The 19863-nt window shown below is 50.2% G+C and overlaps 1 protein-coding gene across 2 annotated transcripts in view; it reads left to right on the plus strand.

Annotated features, from left to right (window-relative positions):
* Positions 1-19863, plus strand: part of LOC147086581 (zinc finger and BTB domain-containing protein 7B-like) — a 172570-nt gene that overhangs the window by 5415 nt on the left and 147292 nt on the right. The gene's annotated exons all lie outside the window — the stretch shown is intronic.

The raw sequence follows: 19863 nt of genomic DNA on the forward strand, positions 1-19863 counted from the left end.
GTTGGCTCCTACGCTGTACCTGCTCGGTGGCAGCTTGCAGAACAAATTCCTGGCACTCCGTGTAACTTTAAGGAAGGTGTGTGTGTGACCTTCAGTCTTCTCCACTGCTCTGCTGAAGGTGGTGAGCAACGTTGGCGAACAGTTCCATGGGTGTCAGTCTCGTTACACGCTCCCCCCCCCCCCCCCCCCCCCCGCACCCCGCACCAGCCATCCTCACACCGACATTTCTCCTTCTCGTGTGATTCTATTGTAATGCTGGCAGACTATTTTAATCAAGGGACAGGGCGCCGGCAAGTGGGTGAAGTCCGAGCTGAGCTCGAGCCTGTCTTTTACCTTCGACGATGTGAGCAGCACGCTCCCGCCTCCGAGTCACAAGATGGTGGGTTCGAGTCGCAGAGACTTGAGCGCAGAAATTCAAGCTGACACTCCAGTACAGTACTGAGGGAGCGCCGCACTGTCGGAGGGGCAGTACTGAGGGAGTGTCGGAGGGGCGGTACTGAGGGAGCGCCGCACTGTCGGAGGGGCGGTACTGAGGGAGCGCCGCACTGTCGGAGGGGCAGTACTGAGGGAGCGCCGCACTGTCGGAGGGGCGGTACTGAGGGAGCGCCGCACTGTCGGAGGGGCGGTACTGAGGGAGCGCCGCACTGTCGGAGGGGCGGTACTGAGGGAGCGCCGCACTGTCGGAGGGGCGGTACTGAGGGAGCGCCGCACTGTCGGAGGGGCGGTACTGAGGGAGCGCCGCACTGTCGGAGGGGCAGTACTGAGGGAGCGCCGCACTGTCGGAGGGGCAGTACTGAGGGAGCGCAGCACTGTCGGAGGGGCAGTGCTGAGGGAGTGCCGCACTGTCGGAGGGGCGGTACTGAGGGAGCGCTGCACTGTCAGAGGTGCCGTCTTTCGGATGAGATGTTAAACCGAGGCCCCGTCTGCTTTCTTAGGTGGACGTAAAAGATCCCATAGCACTATTTTGAAGAAGAGCAGGGGGGAGTTCTCCCCGGTGTCCTGGGGCCAATTTGAATCCCTCAACCAACATAACAAAAACAGATGATCTGGTCATGGTCACATTGCTGTTTGTGGGAGCTTGCTGTGAGCAAATTGTCTGCCACGTTTCCCACATTACAACAGTGACCACACTTCAAAAAGTACTTCGTTGGCTGTAAAGCGCTTTGAGACGTCTGGTGGTCGTAAAAGGCGCTATAGAAATGAAATTCTTTCTTCACAACAGCCATCACTGTCCACACTTAATAAAACAATAAACCTACTGTCAACGTCCTCGACCTCTTCAATTATCACCCTGTACCAAATCTTTCCATCCCCTCAAATCCTACAGTGTGTTGTCTCGCAGCTACACGCCCACCTTGCACAGTGTTCCCTGTTTTCGGCCCTGCAGTCTGCTAAAATAACGGAGATTGCTTTGGCCATAGTTTGTTAATGATCCTTGTGACTCACTATCCTTCTCTCTGCTGTCTTTGACACTGTGGATCAATCTGTCCTCCTTCAGTTTTTCTCAGCAGTCCATCAGCATGCCACTGCGCTCTCCTGCTTCCATTCACGCTTGTCCCAAAGATGACATTGCCAGTCTTCCCTCCCTTGTACTCAAGGTCACCATCTGTGTGAATCCCTCCAAATCATTTGTCTATACACTGTCCCGTGGTGACATTATCCACATCAGGTTTCCTTTGTGCGTTAATGGCTTGCAGCTTTACCTTTCCACCTCTTCTTCTGATTCCAAACCTGTTGTGCCTTGAGATAAACTTGAGGTCATAAGGACATAAGAAGTAGGAGCAGGAGTAGGCCATACGGCCCCTCGGGCCTGCTCTGCCATTCAATAGGATCATGGCTGATCCGAATCTAGACTCGCGTCCACTTCCCTGCCCTCTCCCCGTAACCCCTAATTCCCTTATCTGCTAGGAAACTGTCCATCTCCATTTTAAATTTATTTAATGTCGCAGCTCCCACAGCTCTCTGAGGTAGCAAATTTCATAGATTTACTATCCTCTGAGTGAAGAAGTTTCTCCTCATCTCAGTTTTGAAAGGGCAGCCCCTTATTCTTAGATTATGCCCCCTAGTTCTAGTCTCACCCATCAGTCCTCCAAATCTCTGCTGCCCGTGTCCTAACTCACACCAGTTCCCGTTCACCCATCACCCCTGTGCTCGTTGACCTACACTGGCTCCCGGTTAAACAACACCTTGATTTAAAAATTCTCATCCTTGTGTTCAAATCCCACCATGGCCCTTGCCCCCCTCCCTATCTCTGTAATCTCCTCCAGCCCCACAACCCCTCCCCACCCCCCCCCCCCCGAGATCTCTGCGCTCCTCCAATTCTGGCCTCTTGCGCATCCCCCGATTTCCATCGCCCCACCATTGGCGGCCGTGCCTTCAGCCGCCTGGGCCCCGAGCTCTGGAATTCCCTCCCTAAACCTCTCCGCCTCTCTCTCCTCCATTAAGACGCTCCTTAAAACCGACCTCTTTGACCAAGGTTTGGTCACCTGTCCTAATATCTCCATATGTGGCTCGGTGTCAAATTTTGTTTGATAATCGCTCCTGTGAAGCACCTTGGGACGTTTTACTACATTAAAGGTGCTGTATAAATATATGTCGTTGTGCCTGACATTAAGTCTTGGATGAATAAAAGTTTTCTCTAGCTCAATGCAGGCAAAACTACAATCAGTTGGTTTAAAGTAGGTTGAAAACTTGCACCCACCGGGTGGGCCCACACAGACCAGGAAGGTCCCAGGTACAGTCTTTGATCAGTGCTGAACTCCCCATGGTTATAGAGAGCGGAGCTCTGCTCCTACTCGCCATCCTGCGCTTATGACTAACTCTTGTGGGTTCAAGTCGGACTCCAGAGACTTGAGCCCATAATCCAGGCTGACACTCCCAGTGCCAGTGCTGAGGGAGCGCCAGTACTGTCGGAGGTGCCGTCTTTCGGATGAGACGTTAAACCGAGGCCCCGTCTGCCCTCTCGGGTGGATGTAAAAGATCCCACGGCCACTATTGGAAGAAGAGCAGGGGGAGTTCTCCCCGGTGTCCTGGGGCCAATATTTATCCCTCAACCAACATCACTAATTATTTGATTATGATCTCGTGGTTTGTGGGATCTTGCTGTGCGCAAATTGGCTGCCGTGTTTACTACATTACAACAGTGACCATACTTCAAAAGTTGCCTTCTGCTTAGGCAGTCCCTCGGAACCGAGGATGACTTGCTTCCACATTAAAAATGAGTTCTCAGGTGACTGATGAGTCCAATGCGGGACCTACAGTCTCTGTCACAGGTGGGGCAGACAGTGGTTGAAGGGGCGGGTGGGTGTGGGGTGCTTGGGTTGACGTGCGCTCCTTCCGCTGTTTGCGCTTGGCTTCCACTTGCTCCCGGCGAAGAGACTCGAGGTATTCGGCGCCTTCCCGGATGCTTCTCCTCCACTTTGTGTGGTCTTGGGCCAGGGATTCCCAGGTGTCGGAGGGGATGTTGCATTTTTTCAAGGAGGCTTTGAGGGTGTCCTTGAAGCGTTTCCTCTGCCCACCTGCGGCTCTCTTGCTGTGTCGGAGCTCTGAGTAGAGCGCTTGTTTTGGAAGTCTCGTATGGGGCATGCGGACGATGTGGCCCATCCATCGGAAGTACTTCATTGGCTGTAAGGCGCTTTGAGATGTCTTTTTTTATTTGTTTATTTGTTGCCCATCCCCTAATTGCCCTTGAGAAGGTGGTGGTGAGCCGCCTTCTTGAACCGCTGCAGTCCGTGTGGTGAAGGTGCTCCCACAGTGCTGTTAGGGAGGGAGTTCCAGGATTTTGACCCAGCGACGATGAAGGAACGGCCGATATACTTCTAAGTCAGGATGGTGTGTGTGACTCGGAGGGGAACTTGGAGGTGGTGGTGTTCCCGTGCGCCTGCTGCCCTTGTCCTTCTAGGTGGAAGAGGTCGCGGGTTTGGGAGGTGCTGCCGAAGAAGCCTTGGCGAGTTGCTGCAGTGCATCTTGTAGATGGTACACACTGCAGCCACGGTGCGCCGGTGGTGGAGGGAGTGAATGTTTAAGGTGGTGGATGGGGTGCCAATCAGGCGGGCTGCTTTGTCCTGGATGGTGTCGAGCTAAGATGTGATAGAAATGCAAGTCTTTCTGTTTAATATAACACAGTATCCTTTACATGGAAAAATAAGATTGAACCCAGGTGTGTTTCATGAGCTAAAATGTTTAGAAACCAGGAAGGGAGTGTGATTATACAACACTTGCTCCGTTGTCAGAAATTAAACGTTGTCCTCTGTGCTAAAAGAGGGCACTGGGATTTTGTGGGTGTTTTTTTTAATTGCCTTTGCTGCACAGAGTATCAGCAGAGGAAGAATTGAGCTCCTTGTGCGTGTCTGTGATCCCAGGAACTTTGACCGTCTGAATTGTCAGATAGCAATCGCCCCAGGTTGCAAGGTCACTTTTTTTTTCTTTCTGCAGTAAGATGATGGCCATTTCCTCTCGCGACCAAGTGTAATTTTTCCAGAAAACTGACAGCACCTCTGAAAACTGTTGCTGCTAATTGGATAAATCTAGGTCAAGGCCCATACTCTTCAAGACGGAAAGAAATAGATGAGAGAGAGAGATCAAGAAGTGGTGGTTCGGTAACTTGGTTTCGAAGGACTGCAGGACGAAAGAGAGCCCAAGGGAGGTGAGGAGTTCCACAGTTTTGAGGAAAGAACGAGTTCGAATAGGATCTGGGTGCTGAGTCTCGTTTTAAACCTCATTGCGAAGGCAGGGAAGAGCTTGGCATGTACGAGACCACTGACGTAATAAAACTCACTATGCACTTGGTTCAAGTATAAAGCAAGGCTTTAATCAACTTGTTTCAGAACATGGAGGTCTAGTTGTACTTCACTAGTTCCTTGTCTTACAAAATGTCCTGGTAAGCTGGGCCCACGCCCGAGTATTTATACTCCTTGGACGGCGCCACCAGCTAGCTGTCCAGCGTTATTTTCTGAGTAGTTTCTTGATGATGATGATGAGATTTACAACAACCCTCACTGTTAATCCACTTGCTCCTTTTGGGGGGCGGGGTGGCGAAGGAAATGTTTTTTTTTATCGCAGGAAGAATCCTCATTTTTCCCGCTTATTTCCCTTAGCGTGCTGTTTAACACACGGAGTGGGCGATGATAAATGAATCTGCAACATCCTGCGCCAAATTCTGCTGGTCTCTATACTTACCGTGTGCAGCATTGTGCACTTTTGCAGAACAAGTCCCAGAGCGCCTCAAATACTGAGTAATATTAACTTTTGATTTGGGTGTCCTCGTGTAAGAAACACAGAAAGTTAGCATGCAGGTACAGCAAGCAATTAGGAAGGCAAATGGCATGTTGGCCTTTATTGCAAGGGGGTTGGAGTATTAGAGTAAGGAAGTCTTACTACAATTGTACAGGGCCTTGGTGAGACCACACCTGGAGTACTGGGCACAGTTTTGGTCTCCTTATTGAAGGAAGGATACACTTGCCTTGGAGGCGGTGCAACGAAGGTTCACTAGATTGATTCCTGGGATGAGAGGGCTGTCCTATGAGGAGAGATTGTGTAGAATTGGCTATACACTCTGGAGTTTAGAAGAATGAGAGGTGATCTCATTGAAACATACAAGATTCTGAGGGGGATTGACAGGGTAGATGCTGAGAGGCTGTTTCCCCCTGGCTGGAGAGTCTAGAACCAGGGGTCACAGTCTCAGGATAAGGACTCGGCCATTTCGGACTGAGATGAGGAGGAATTTCTTCACTCAGAGGGCGGTGAATCTTTGGAATTCTCTGCCCCAGAGGGCTGTGGAGGCTCAGTCGTTGGGTATATTCAAGGCTGAGATCGAGAGATTTTTGGACTCTAGGGGAATCGAGGGATATGGAGATCGGGCGGGAGAGTGGAGTTGAGGTCGAGGATCAGCCATGATCTTATTGAATGGCAGAGCAGGCACGAGGGGCCGAATGGCCAACTCCTGCTCCTATTTCTTATGTTCTTATAACCTGCTTACTCTAATGGTATGGTGGTGAGAGAGAGCAAACCGAGCTGGAGATTATCCTGAGTTTGATTTTTAAAAAAGTTTTATTGCCCGTTTCCAGTTGCCAAATAGAAAGTGGTGGCCGGCCTTCGAACCATTTTATTTTACAATTGAAAGGCGCGCGAAGCTACTTTGTGTACCACATGGCGTGGGACGGGACTCTCGTGTCGGCCAGGCTGGCTGGGTGGCAGGTTCCCTTCCCTGACGGACATTTAGTGGGTTTTCGGGACAATCCGATCAGCTTTCCTGTTTCCTTATTTTTGTTTTGTGTGGGATGCCTGCCCGCAAATTTATTGAATTCAATATCACAATTTGACGTGGCGGAATGAGATATCACTGCACCTGGGTTGTTAGTCCAGTACCGCAACCACTTGCCACACTGCCGTGCTTCCGCGATGGCGGATTTATGCTGCAGTGTCGCGCATCTCCGACTGGGATCTCTTGCCACTCTGCACCTGTGAAAGTCCCAGCAGATCTTGTTTACTGATTGTTTGTTTGCTCTCTCAGCCCTAAGCTCTGGAACTCCCTCCGTAAACCTCTCCGCCTCGTCCTCTCTTCCTTTTAAGACGCTCCAAACCCACCTCTTTTGGTCACTTTTTAAAAATTCCCTTATGGGATGTGGGCATCGCTGGCAAGGCCGGCATTTATTGCCCATCCCCTAGTCGCCCCTTGAGAAGGTGGTGGTGAGCCGCCTTCTTGAACCGCTGCAGTCCCGTGTGGTGAAGGTGCTCCCACAGTGCGGTTAGGGAGGGAGTTCCAGGATTTTGACCCAGCGACGATGAAGGAACGGCCTGATATATTTCCAAGTCAGGATGGTGTGTGACTTGGAGAGGAACTTGGAGGCGGTGGTGTTCCCGTGCGCCTGCTGCCCTTGTCCTTCTAGGTGGAAGAGGTCGCGGGTTTGGGAGGTGCTGCCGAAGAAGCCTTGGCGAGTTGCTGCAGTGCATCTTGTAGATGGTCCACACTGCAGCCACGGTGCGCCGGTCGGTGGTGGAGGGAGTGAATGTTTAAGGTGTCCTAACGCCCCCTTCTTTGGCTCGGTGTTGATTTTTTTGTCTACGCGCCTTTGCCTTTAACATGGTAAAACGTCCATTGTGCAAGAGTCTAAATGGGGTAGAGCAGCAAAGGGATCTAGGGGTACAGATACTCAAATCACTGAAAGTAGCAATGCAGGATAATAAGGCCATTTAAAAATAAAAGCAAATCACGGGTTCATTTCTCGAGGGATAGAATTGAAAAGCAGAGAAGTTAAACTTGTATCAAACCCTGGTTAGACTGCACTTGGAGTACTGTGTACAGTTCCGGTCCCCATCAACGTTCCTTCTAAGCTGCGTGGCCGCTGAGCGTTCCGGAGGTCCCGCGCAGGCCGGTTACTGGCTTTTCTACGGAAGAAACCGCGCATGCGCGAAAATTTGAATGGGCCGCGCAGCCAGTTAAAAGGACCACGCACAAAAGAATTAGAGGAAACATTGGTCTCCAGATTATAAAAAGGGATATGGAGGCACTGGAGAAGGTGCAAAGAAAGATTTACAAGGACGATATCAGAACCGAGAGGTTATAATCATCAGGAAAGATTGGACAGGCTGGGGCTGTTTTCTTGAGAAAAAGGAAGGCTGAGGGGTGACCTGATAGAGGTCCTTAAAATTCCGAAAGGGTTTGATAGAGTAGACGCAGAGAGAGTGTTTCCACTTGTGGGGGAGACCAGAACTGGGGGCCGTCAATATAAGAGAGTCACTAATAAATCCAATCGGGAATTCAGGAGGAACTTCTTTACCCAGAGAGTGGTGAGAATGTGGAACTCGCTACCACAAGGTGTAGTTGAGGCGAATAGTATAGATGCATTTAAGGGGAGGTTAGATGAGGGAGAAAGGAGTAGAAGGATATGCTGATAGGGTGAGATGAAGAGGGGTGGGAGGAGGCTGGTGTGGAGCATAAACACCGGCACGGAGCAGAGGGGCCGAATGGCCTGTTTCAGTGCTGTACATTTGATGTAATTCTGTGCGTAAATGGAAGTTGTTGATTGACCTCGTAGGGTTACACTGGAGCACGTGATCCTGCCATGTCCTGCCTGTCTGTAAAGAAGTTGCTTCCAGGTGGACATTAGTGGGTTGTTTTCAGAAATTCCGCTGACTACACCTGATCCAGTCGTTCAGAATGAGTTAATTGTGTGTCTGTATGTGTGGGTAAGCGCAAGTGCTTTGGAGCGTCCCGAGATCGTGAAAGGCGCTCTAGAAATGCAGGCCTTTCTTTCATTCTGACTGGTGTGTTGTGGGTGACATAAGAACATAAGAAATAGGAGCAGGAGTCGGCCATTCGGCCCCTCGAGCCTGCTCCGCCATTCAATGAGATCATGGCTGATCATCTACCTCATCTGCACTTTCCTGCACTGTCCCTGTTATAAATCTCATCATCATCAAGAAACTACTCATCAAATAACGCTGGACGGCCAGCTGGTGGCGCCGTCCAAGGAGTATAAATACTCGGGCGTGGGCCCAGCTTGCCCGGGACATTTTGTAAGACAAGGAACTAGTGAAGTACAACTAGACCTCCATGTTCTGAAACAAGTTGATTAAATTGACGTAATAAACTCACTATGCATTTTGGTTTGAGTATAAAGCAAGGCTTTAATCAACTTGTTTCAAAACATGGAGGTCTAGTTGTCCTTCACTAGTTCCTGTCTTACAAAATGTCCCTGGGCAAGCTGGGCCCATGCCCGAGTATTTATACTCCTTGGACGGCGCCACCAGCTGGCCGTCCAGTGTTATTTCATGAGTAGTTTCTTTATGATGATGAGATTTATAACAGTCACCATATCCCTTAATATTCAAAAATCTCTCGATCTCAGCCTTGAATATACTCAACGACTGAGCCTCCACGGCTCTCTGGGGTAGAGAATTCCAAAGATTCACCGCCCTCTGAGTGAAGAAATTTCTCCTCATCTCCGTCGTAAATGGCCGACCCCTTATCCTGAGACTGTGACCCCTGGTTCTAGACTCTCCAGGCAGGGGCAAACATCCTCCCTGCATCTACCCTGTCGAGCCCTGTAAGAATTTTGCATGTTTCAATGAGATCACCTCTCTTTCTGGACAGTGCCTTGGGATAGGCATAGGCAGAGGGGAAGTTGCGAGGGCGCCGGCTTCTGCTTATTGTCCACTGACTCCTGGTGGAAAATGGGTGCTGCAGTTGTAGAGTGAGGATAGGGCTGTGATGCTCTGCAGCTTTAGCAAGCAGTTAGGAAGGCAAATGGTATGTTGGCCTTCATTGCAAGAGGATTTGAGTACAGGAGCAAGGATGTCTTACTACAGTTGTACAGGGCCTTGGTGAGACCACACCTGGAGTACTGTGTGCAGTTTTGGTCTCCTTACCTAAGAAAGGATATACTTGCCATAGAGGGAGTGCAGCGAAGGTTCACCAGACTGATTCCTGGGATGGCAGGACTGTCGTATGAGGAGAGATTGGATCAACTAGGCCTGTATTCACTAGAGTTTAGAAGAATGAGAGGGGATCTCATTGAAACGTATAAAATTCTGACAGGACTAGACAGACTAGATGCAGGAAGGATGTTCCCGATGGCGGGGGAGTCCAGAACCAGGGGTCACAGTCTAAGGATAAGGGGTAGGCCATTTAGGACAGAGATGAGGAGGAATTTCTTCACCCAGAGAGTGGTGAACCTGTGGAATTCTCTACCACAGAAGGCAGTTGAGGCCAATTCATTAAATATATTCAAGAAGGAGTTGGATATATTTCTTGAGGCTAAAGGGATCAAGGGATATGGGGAGAAAGCAGGGACAGGGTACTGAATTTGGATGATCAGCCATGATCGCATTGAATGGCGGAGCAGGCTCGAGATGCCGAATGGCCTACTCCTGCTCCTATCTTCTATGTTTCTATGATGTTTCCCCAGACTGGGGGTTCTAGAACAAGGGGTCACAGTCTCAGGATATGGGGTAGGGCATTTAGGACTGAGATGAGGAGAAATTTCTTCACTCGGAGGGTGGTGAACCTGTGGAATTCTCTATCACTGAAGGCTGTGGAGGCCAAGTCACTGAATATATTTAAGAAGGAGATAGATAGAGTTCTAGACACAAAAGGCATTAAGGGGTATGGGGAGAGAGCGGGAATATGGTATTGAGATAGAGGATCAGCCATGATCATATTGAATGGCGGAGCAGGCTCGAAGGGCCGAATGGCCGACTCCTGCTCCGATTTTTCTGTGTTTCTGCACCACCCGGTGCCTGGCTCACGCAAGCAGAATGGGCCCTTGGCGACATACCAGTGGACTGTACCCCAGCAAGAGTCAACCCTTCTGGAGCCGGGGTGGGGGGCGGGCAGGCAGCTGTGCTGTTTGAAGCGATGACCTGGAAAAGCCGGTGCTGTGTGTGCCTGCAGAGTCGCTGTCAGCTACTGAAAGCTGCTGTTGACCTAAATGGGAATACCCAGCTCCTAACCCTCGCCGCCATTGAGGTAAAATGATCTGTTCGCTCCAGTCGGGGCTTGAGTTACAGTCCGTGACTTGTGAGATTGGTGAGGCAGAAGGCAAGAAGATAGGGTGCCCTGTCACCCTGGAGCACGAGGCTACTTCCTGCTGAAAGGGGTGGGGGAAAGTGAAACATGGTATTAGAACTTTACTGCTGGTCTGTTGAATTGGATAAACGTGGATTACCTGCCTTGTTCTTAAAGAAGGAAGTGCATTTGTTCAAATTTCTACATTAAATTAAATAAGGATCTGTGGGTTTACAATGCTCTGTGCATTATTTTTAGCATGCATATTAAGGCTTTCATGTAATTTCCTGTTAAAATGGGTTAAGGTTCAGGTGTCACAGTTGGGAATGTAGGTGAACATAACAGGTGCGCTAAAAATACTGTCCAGAGGGAACTGAAACCCGCTCAATGGTTACCACTCTCTGCCAGGCTTGTTTTTTTGTAACTGTTGCACGCAGGCAGCTTGTGAGCCGCCATTTTGTGTTGTGTCCCCCTCTTCACCGGCCTTCTGATAGCCTGCCTAGCCCAGGGGCCGCCGAATGAAGCTGATCCCGCTCCCGCCCCCCCCGAGATCAGCAGAGACTGGGGTCTGAGCCTGCCGCATTCTGCTTTGTTTGAATCTGTCGTGCTGCTGCCGAGGACCGAGGAAGCCTGGTGTAAATGCTTTGTGCGCGCTCTGTGTTCACACCAATATAGCGCCTTTCACAACGTTCCAAAGCACTTCATGCAGGTGCAGCAGGCGGTTAAGAAGGCAAATGGCATGTTGGCCTTCATAGCGAGAGGATTCGAGTACAGGAACAAGGATGTCTTGCTGCAGTTGTACAGGGCCTTGGTGAGACCGCACCTTGAGTATTGTGTGCAGTTTTGGTCGCCTTATCTGAGGAAGGATGTTCTTGCCATGGAGGGAGTGCAGCAAAGATTCACCAGGCTGATACCTGGGATGGCAGGAATGACGTATGAGGAGAGATTGGGTCGATTGGGCTTGTATTCGCTGGAGTTTAGAAGAATGAGAGGGGATCTCATTGAAACTTATAAAATTCTAACAGGACTAGACAGACTAGATGCAGGAAGGATGTTCCTGATGGCGGGGGAGTCCAGAACCAGGGGTCACAGTCTAAGGATAAGGGGTAAGCCATTTAGGACAGAGATGAGGAGGAATTTCTTCACCCAGAGAGCGGTGAACCTGTGGAATTCTCTACCACAGAAGGCAGTTGAGGCCAATTCATTAAATATATTCAAGAAGGAGTTAGATATATTTCTTAAGGCTAAAGGGATCAAGGGATATGGGGAGAAGGCAGGGACAGGGTACTGAGTTTGGATGATCAGCCATGATCGCATTCAATGGCGGAACAGGCTCGAGGGGCTGAATGACCTACTCCTGCTCCTATCTTCTATGTTTACAGCCATTGAAGTACTGGTCACTGTTGTAATGTAGGAAACGCGGCAGCCAATTTATGCACAGCAAGCTCCCACAAACCACAGCGTGATAATGAGCAGATCATCTGTTTTTAGTGATGCTGGTCAAGGGATTAATGTTGGCCCCAGGACACCGGGGAGAACTCCCCCTGCTCTTCTTCCAATAGTGGCCGTGGGATCTTTTCCGTCCACCTGAAAGGGCAGACGGGGCCTCGGTTTAATGTTTCTTCTGAAAGATGGCACCTCCGACAGTGCAGCACTCCCTCAGTGCTGGCACTGAACCAGGCTAGATTTTGTGCTCAAGCCTCTGGAGTGGGACTCGAACCCACGACCCTCTGACTCACGGGCGAGAGAGAGAGTGCACTACCCACTGAGCCACCGCCGGCACCTGTTGCTTAGCACTTCAGGTAAATGGTGCGGTATTCTGCCTGGCCAGGAACAAGTTCCTTGTGCAGGAGTACATGACATGACATTAGTACCCTGGTAGAAGTGTGGCTTTACCCTGTCTTCTTCTTAGGCAGTCCCTCGGAACTGATGATGACTTGCTTCCGCGCTAAAAATGAGTTCTCAGGTGACTGATGAGTCCAATGCGGGACCTACAGTCTCTGTTACAGGCGGGGCAGACAGTGGTTGAAGGGGCGGGTGGGTGTGGGGTGCTTGGGTTGACGTGCGCTCCTTGCGCTGCCTGCGCTTGGCTTCCGCTTGCTCCCGGCGAAGAGACTTGAGGTGTTCGGCGCCTTCCCGGATGCTTCTCCTCCACTTTGTGCGGTCTTGGGCCAGGGATTCCCAGGTGTCGGTGGGGAGGTTGCACTTTTTCAAGGAGGCTTTGAGGGTGTCCTTGAAGCGTTTGCTCTGCCCACCTGGGGCTCTCTTGCCGTGTCGGAGCTCCGAGTAGAGCGCTTGCTTTGGGAGTCTCGTATCGGGCATGCGGACAATGTGACCCGTCCATCGGAGCTGATCGAGCGTGGTCAAAGCTTCGATGCTGGGGATGTTGGCCTGAGCAAGAACACTGACGTTGGTGCACCTATCCTGTGAATGGATTTGCAGGATTTTACTCTAACCTGATGGGCGCTACCTAAAGATAGATCCATCACACACGCCCCAACACGTGTCCTTCCTGGGGGGGGGCCATGGGCTTTGTTCATGCTCTTTTCTCTTACAACCCCCCTCCTCCGACCCGCACCCAGTTCCCTTGCGTTTATAATATGAGGTGTGTTGAGTGGAGGCTGCTGGACTATTTGCCCACGGTGGGTTGGGGCAAGGATTTGGACAGGCCTGTGAATCGAATGCGTAGCCTCTTAGCGGCCAGTTAAAAGGCAGCAGTTTGTCGATGGTTTTGGAGTAGCTGGTGTCCTTGGAGGCAGTAACTCGAGTCCAGGGTGACTTAAGAATGGACCAATTTGCGGTAAGATGGGGAAACTGGAATGTGCCCCCGGCAGGCTGCTTCCTCGCTTCAGAAAGAAGTTCTCTGTCGAAGTGCGGTCACTGCTAGGCCAGTAAGCACGGCAGCCAATTAGTGCACAGTAAGATCCCACAGCAGTTAATGCAGTGATTGACCCAATGAATCTTGTTTTGGTAGCGTTCATTGAAGGCTTGGACACCACGGGTTCACTTGAACACATTTTAGCGTCTCATCCGAAAGACGGCACCTCTGACAATGTAGCACTCCCTCAGTGCTGCGTCAGCCTGGGTGGTGTGCTCCAGTCTCTGGAGTGGGGCTTGAACCCTTCTGAACCAGAGCAGAGAGTCTCCCAATTCAGAGAAACTTCCATTTTAGATGGCGGTAGTGCTTTAGACTGAAAATGTTCATTCTTGTCTTTCCACTTCCTTTGCTCCCCCCCCCCCCCCACCCTCATCCTCTAGGAATACTTGTGACTTGAAGTGCCACAGACTTGTCTGGGGTTAGATGCAAAAAGCCAGGAAGAAGAATGCAGAAGTTTGAAACCTCTGTTGAAATTCTTCACTGCGGTGTTTAGTGTTTCAAGATGTTGGGCAGAGCTGCTGTATCATTTATATAAGTGTTTTGGCCTCTGCTCCTTCAAATGATGTGGATCATACTCGCTATCTCCTGTACCGAGCAAGACCTTTCAGGGTGTTCCTTTTGATGGATGAGGTTGCAATGACTTGCCTTTGTCTGCCTGTCTCTCTCTCTGCATCTGTCTCTCTCTCTCTGCATCTGTCTCTCTCTGCATCTGTCTCTCTCTCTGCATCTGTCTCTCTCTCTGCATCTGTCTCTCTCTGTCTTGCTCTGCGTTCATTTCTGTTTCTCTCTTTGCGTCTCTGTCTCTCGGCATCTCTCTGTCTCTCCCCCGCGTCTGTCTGTCTGCCTCTGTGCGTCTGTCTCTCTCTCTCTCTCTCTCTCTCTTTCTGCATCTCCCTCTCTGTGTCTCTCCCTCGTTCCCACTGTGTCCTCCTCTATGCCGACGACCTGGTTCTGCTGTCACCAACTAAGGAGGGTCTACAGCAGAACCTGGACCTGCTGGAGTCGTACTGCCAGACTTGGGCCCTGACAATAAATCCCCAAAAAACCAAAGTCCTTGTGTTCCAGCAAAGATCCAAACAACATGGACCCACAATAAATTTCACAGTAGGAACAACCAAAATTGAACAAACCACTCACTACACATACTTGGGCTTAAAAATCAGTTCTACGGGAAACTTCAAACTGGCTGTGAATGAACTGAAAGAGAAAGCAAGAAGGGCTTTCTATGCCATCAAAAAATCAATCCAAATAGAAATCCCAATTAGCATTTGGCTCAAAATTTTCAAATCAGTAATTGAACCAATTGCACTCTATGGCAGTGAGGTCTGGGGACCACTAACACAACAAGATTTTGCAAAATGGGACAAACACCCAATTGAGATCCTACATGCGGAATTCTGTAAAAGTATCCTCCGGACTCAAAGGAAAACAGTAAACAACGCATGCAGGGCGGAACTAGGCCAATACCCATTAATAATCACTATCCAAAAAAGAGCCACCAAATTTTGGAATCACCTACAAATGAGCAACCCCCAATGCTATCACTACGACGCCCTGAAATGCCAAGAGCTGACCATAAAGAAGAATACCCTCAGTCAACTAGTCCTGGGACTCAATAAAGTAACTAATAACAATACTAACAATAACCAGCCCCAGGACAGTGACAGGGTAACACAAAGAATTCGACCCAACACAATCGTCGCTAAGCAAAAGGAAAAATATCTGTCATATTGGGCAGAAACAACAAAAACCCAAAGCAAACTCAATTGCTACTTGGCCCTAAACAGACAATACAACATAGCTGATTACCTGACCATGGTAAAGGATAACAAACTGAGAAGAACCTTGACAAGGTACAGACTTAGCGAACATAGCCTAGCGATCGAAAAAGGCAGACACAGGCAGACCAGGCTGCCAAGAGAAGACAGGATATGCTCTCACTGCAGTCAGGGAGTAGTTGAGACAGAGATGCACTTCCTCACAGCCTGTGGAAAATATCAGGGCATCAGAGAGAATTTCTATCAAAAATTCTCACAAATATGCCCTGAATTCAGAAATCTGACTGACAACCAAAAACTCCCATTCCTACTGGGGGAGGAGAGAAGCTGTGTAACACTGGCGGCACACTATGTTACAGCTTGCCATGAACAGAGGGACAACCAGTAAACTAAGACAAGAGTATATATAAACAAGGCGAAAATATATTTATAAACTCAGGGATATACCTGTTTATACACTGTATGAATGGAACCGCGTTTATGTGTTCAACCATAAATGTATTTTGATGCTTTGGCAACATAAGATGTACCTTATCATGCCAATAAAGCGATTTGTATTGTATTGTGTGTGTGTCTCTCTCTCTCTCTCTCGTTCTGTCTCTTTCTGCAGAGCTCTCTGTGTGCATCTCTGTCTGTCTGTCTCTTTGTTGTCTGTCTGTCTCTCTGCGTCTCTCACTCCAGAAATGTGTCGCACACAATCTGTACTGTCTGATTCAATGGCCTTTCCTGGTAACTTCGTCCACACTCTAAATTACAAAACTCTAATCTAACGCTGGAGCTCGAGTCACACCAGAAGCCATAGCGTGAAACTCGAGTGGGTTTTATGTTCGTAATCTGAATCCAGAGATCAAGATGCGGTCTTCAATTTACTGAGAGGAGCCGAGTGTTTCTATCTTTTGGAACTCATGGTAGAGGTGTGAACTCTCCTGTTCAATGTGTGGTGTCACGTTTGTAGAAATTATATCGGTGGAAGGAGTGGTTCTGACCCTGAAACATCCTTGTTGAGTGCATGTTAAAAGGGACTCGCATTTTGCATCATCCCTTATCTTGTCTCAAAGGTCACAAAGCGCCTCATGAAAAATAAATGACTTTGAACTTCAAGCCCAGCACCGTCATTTAGGCAACCGCAGTGGTCGTTTTACACACGGCAAGATCGCACAACTGGCAATAAAGTTAGTAAGCAGTTAATCTGTTTCTGGAATAACAACAGAAGACGCTGGAAAACCTCAGCAGGCCAGGGCAACATCCGTGGAGAGAGAAACAGTCAACGTTTCAGGTCGAAACCCTTCGTCAGGACTGAGGGGGGAGAAAAGGCAGGAAATGAAACCGATTAAAAGGCCGGAATGGGGGAGGGGATGAAAGAACAAAAGGGAAGTGAAGAGACATTAAGAGATATTCAAGGCGAGACGAGATGGTAATAGGGCAGGTAAAGAGACAAAAGACGGCTCGAGATGAAGTGTGAAATACGCTGGCAGAAAGAGAGACCGCTGCCATGTGGGAGAGAAGAAAAGGAAAAGGCACAAACCAAAAGTGTGGATAAAAAATATAAATATAAATATAATAGGGGCCGAGGTTATGATCTGAAATTGTTGAACTCTATGTTGAGTCCGGAAGGCTGTAAAGTGCCTAATCGGAAGGTGAGGTGCTGTTCCTCGAGCTTACGCTGAGCTTCCGTGGAACAATGCAAGAGGCCGAGGACGGTGAGGTCTGAGTGGGAATGGAGCGGTGAATTAAAGTGACAGGCCACCCGGGGAGCTCGGGGTCCCCCTTACGGACTGATTCTGGTGTCGGCCGAGAGGGAGAAGTTGCCCGGGACATGGGGCGAACTCCCTGATCTTTGAATAGTGCTCCGGGAGACGGGGCTTTGGTGCAATGTCTCATCTGAAGCACGGTACCTCTGAAAATGCAGCCTGCCTTCAGTGCACTGATGCGTCAGCCGGGAGCGGGGCTGAAATCCTAAAACCTACTGACTTGTAGGTCAGCGTGCTACCAACTGAACTTAACTGGCACTTCTAGCTCGTGTGTGGGGGAGTACCAGTGCAAATGAAGATTGCTGTCACATCATAAGGCAGCTTCACCTGGGTTTCTATAGTTACAGAACTTCAAAAGCCACTCTTTCATTCACCGTTTTGTTCAGTGGAAAACTCTCTACAGGTGTTCTGAAAGGAGAGGCCAGGTAACAAAATATTTTCACCTGTGAGCTGATTCCAACATGTCCGCTGCGGCTCAGTGGGTAGCACTCTCGCATGAGTCAGAAGGTCGTGGGTTCTAGCCCCACTCCAGAGGCGAGCACAAAATCTAAGCTGACACCCCTAGTGTGGTACTGAGGGAGCGCCGCACTGTCGGAGGGGCAGTACTGAGGGAGCGCCGCACTGTCGGAGGGGCGGTACTGAGGGAGCACCGCATTGTCGGAGGGGCGGTACTGAGGGAGCGCCGCACTGTCGGAGGGGCAGTACTGAGGGAGCACCGCACTCTCGGAGGGGCAGTACTGAGGGAGCGCCGCACTGTCGGAGGAGCAGTACTGAGGGAGCGCCGCACTGTCGGAGGGGCAGTACTGAGGGAGCGCCGCACTGTCGGAGGGGCGGTACTGAGGGAGTGCCGCACTGTCGGAGGGGCAGTACTGAGGGAGCGCCGCACTGTCGGAGGTGCCGTCTTTCGGATGAGACGTTACATCGAGGCCCCGTCTGCTCTCTCGTGGATGTAAAAGATCCCACGGCCATTATTTCGTACAAAAGCAGGGGAGTTCTACTGGGCCAATATTTCTTCCTCAAATTCTCATCCTTGTTTTCAAATCCCTCCGTGGCCTCGCCCCTCCCTATCTCTCTGTCGTCGAATTACAGTATGCAGACGACGCATGCGTCTGCGCTCACTCGGAGGTCGAACTCCAATCCATCGTCCACACCTTCACCGAAGCGTACGAGAGCTTGGGCTTTACACTAAACATCCGTAAGACAAAGGTCCTCTACCAACCTGCCCCCACCACACAGTGCTGCCCCCCGATTATCAAAATCCATGACAAGGCCTTGGACAACGTGGACCACTTTCCGTACTTCGGGAGCCTACTGTCAACAAGGGCAGACGTCGACGACAAAATCCAACACCGCCTTCAGTGTGCCAGTGCAGCCTTTGGTCGCCTGAGGAAGAGAGTGTTTGAAGACCAGGACCTCAAACCCGGCACTAAGCTCATGGTCTACAGAGCAGTAGTGATACCCGCCCTGCTGTATGCCTCAGAGACATGGACCATGTACAGCAGGCACCTCAAAGCACTGGAGAGGTACCACCAACGCTGCCTCCGCAAGATCCTGCAAATCCATTGGCAGGATAGGCGCACCAATGTCCGTGTTCTTGCTCAGGCCAACATCCCCAGCATTGAAGCTTTGACCACGCTCGATCAGCTCCGATGGACGGGTCACATTGTCCGCACGCCCGATACGAGACTCCCAAAACAAGCGCTCTACTCGGAGCTCCGGCACGGCAAGAGAGCCCCAGGTGGGCAGAGGAAACGCTTCAAGGACACCCTCAAAGCCTCCTTGAAAAAGTGTAACATCCCCACCGACACCTGGGAATCCCTGGCCCAAGACCGCACAAAGTGGGGGAGAAGCATCCGGGAAGGCGCCGAACGCCTCGAATCTCTTCGCCGGGAGCAAGCGGAAGCCAAGCGCAGGCAGCGCAAGGAGCGCACGTCAACCCAAGCAACCCACACCCACCCGCCCCTTCAACCACCGTCTGCCCCACCTGTGACAGAGACTGTAGGTCCCGCATTGGACTCATCAGTCACCTGAGAACTCTTTTTTAATGCGGAAGCAAGTCATCCTCGGTTCTGAGGGACTGCCTAAGAAGAAGAAGACTCTCCTTCAGCCCCACAACCCCCCTCCCACCCCGAGATATCTGGCTCCCGGTTAAGCAATGCCTTGATTTCAAAATTCTCATCCTTGTTTTCAGATCCCTCCATGGCCTCGCCCCTCCCTATCTCTGTAACCTCCTTCAGCCCCACAACCCCCCGAGATATCTGCGCTCCTCAAATTCTGCCCTCTTGAGCATCCCTGATTATAATCGCTCAACCATTGGTGGCCGTGCCTTCAGCTGTGTAGGCCTTAAGCTCTGGAATTCCCTCCCTCAACCTCTCCGCCTTTCTACCTCTCTCCTCCTTTAAGATGCTCCTTAAAACCTACCTCTTTGACCAAGCTTTTGGTCACCTGCCCTACTTTCTCCTTATGTGGCTCGGTGTCAATTTTTTGTCTTTATGACACTCCTGTGAAGCACCTTGGGACGTTTTACTAAGTTAAAGGTGCTATATAAATACAAGTTGTTGTTGTTGAATCAACATCACTATTTATCTACTGAGTATTTAGTCATTATCACATTGCCGTTCGTGGGAGCTTGCTGTGCGCAAATTGGCTGCCGCATTTCCCACATTACAACAGTGACCACACTTCCAAAAAAAGTACTTCTCTGGGCTGTAAAGCGCTTTGGGACGTCCTGAGGTGAAAGGCGCTGGAGAAATGCAAGTCTTTTTTTTTCTTATTTCTCATAACCAATGTTTCTTGTAATGTAGCGTGATCTGGTAATCCTGACCAAATGTCCTTTCAACAAGAATTGCCGAATGATGCCTGTTGTGCCAGTGACCGCCCCGGCTTGTGCTCGTCCACTGCTGGCCCTGTTAGACTTGTTGGTTTTAAATCTGTCAACCGAATGCAGTC

Source organism: Somniosus microcephalus, unplaced genomic scaffold (assembly GCF_052327205.1).
Source record: "Somniosus microcephalus isolate GS21.2 unplaced genomic scaffold, FLI_Smic_1.0 unresolved_chr7, whole genome shotgun sequence".
In the NCBI taxonomy this organism is placed as follows: Eukaryota; Metazoa; Chordata; class Chondrichthyes; order Squaliformes; family Somniosidae; genus Somniosus; species Somniosus microcephalus.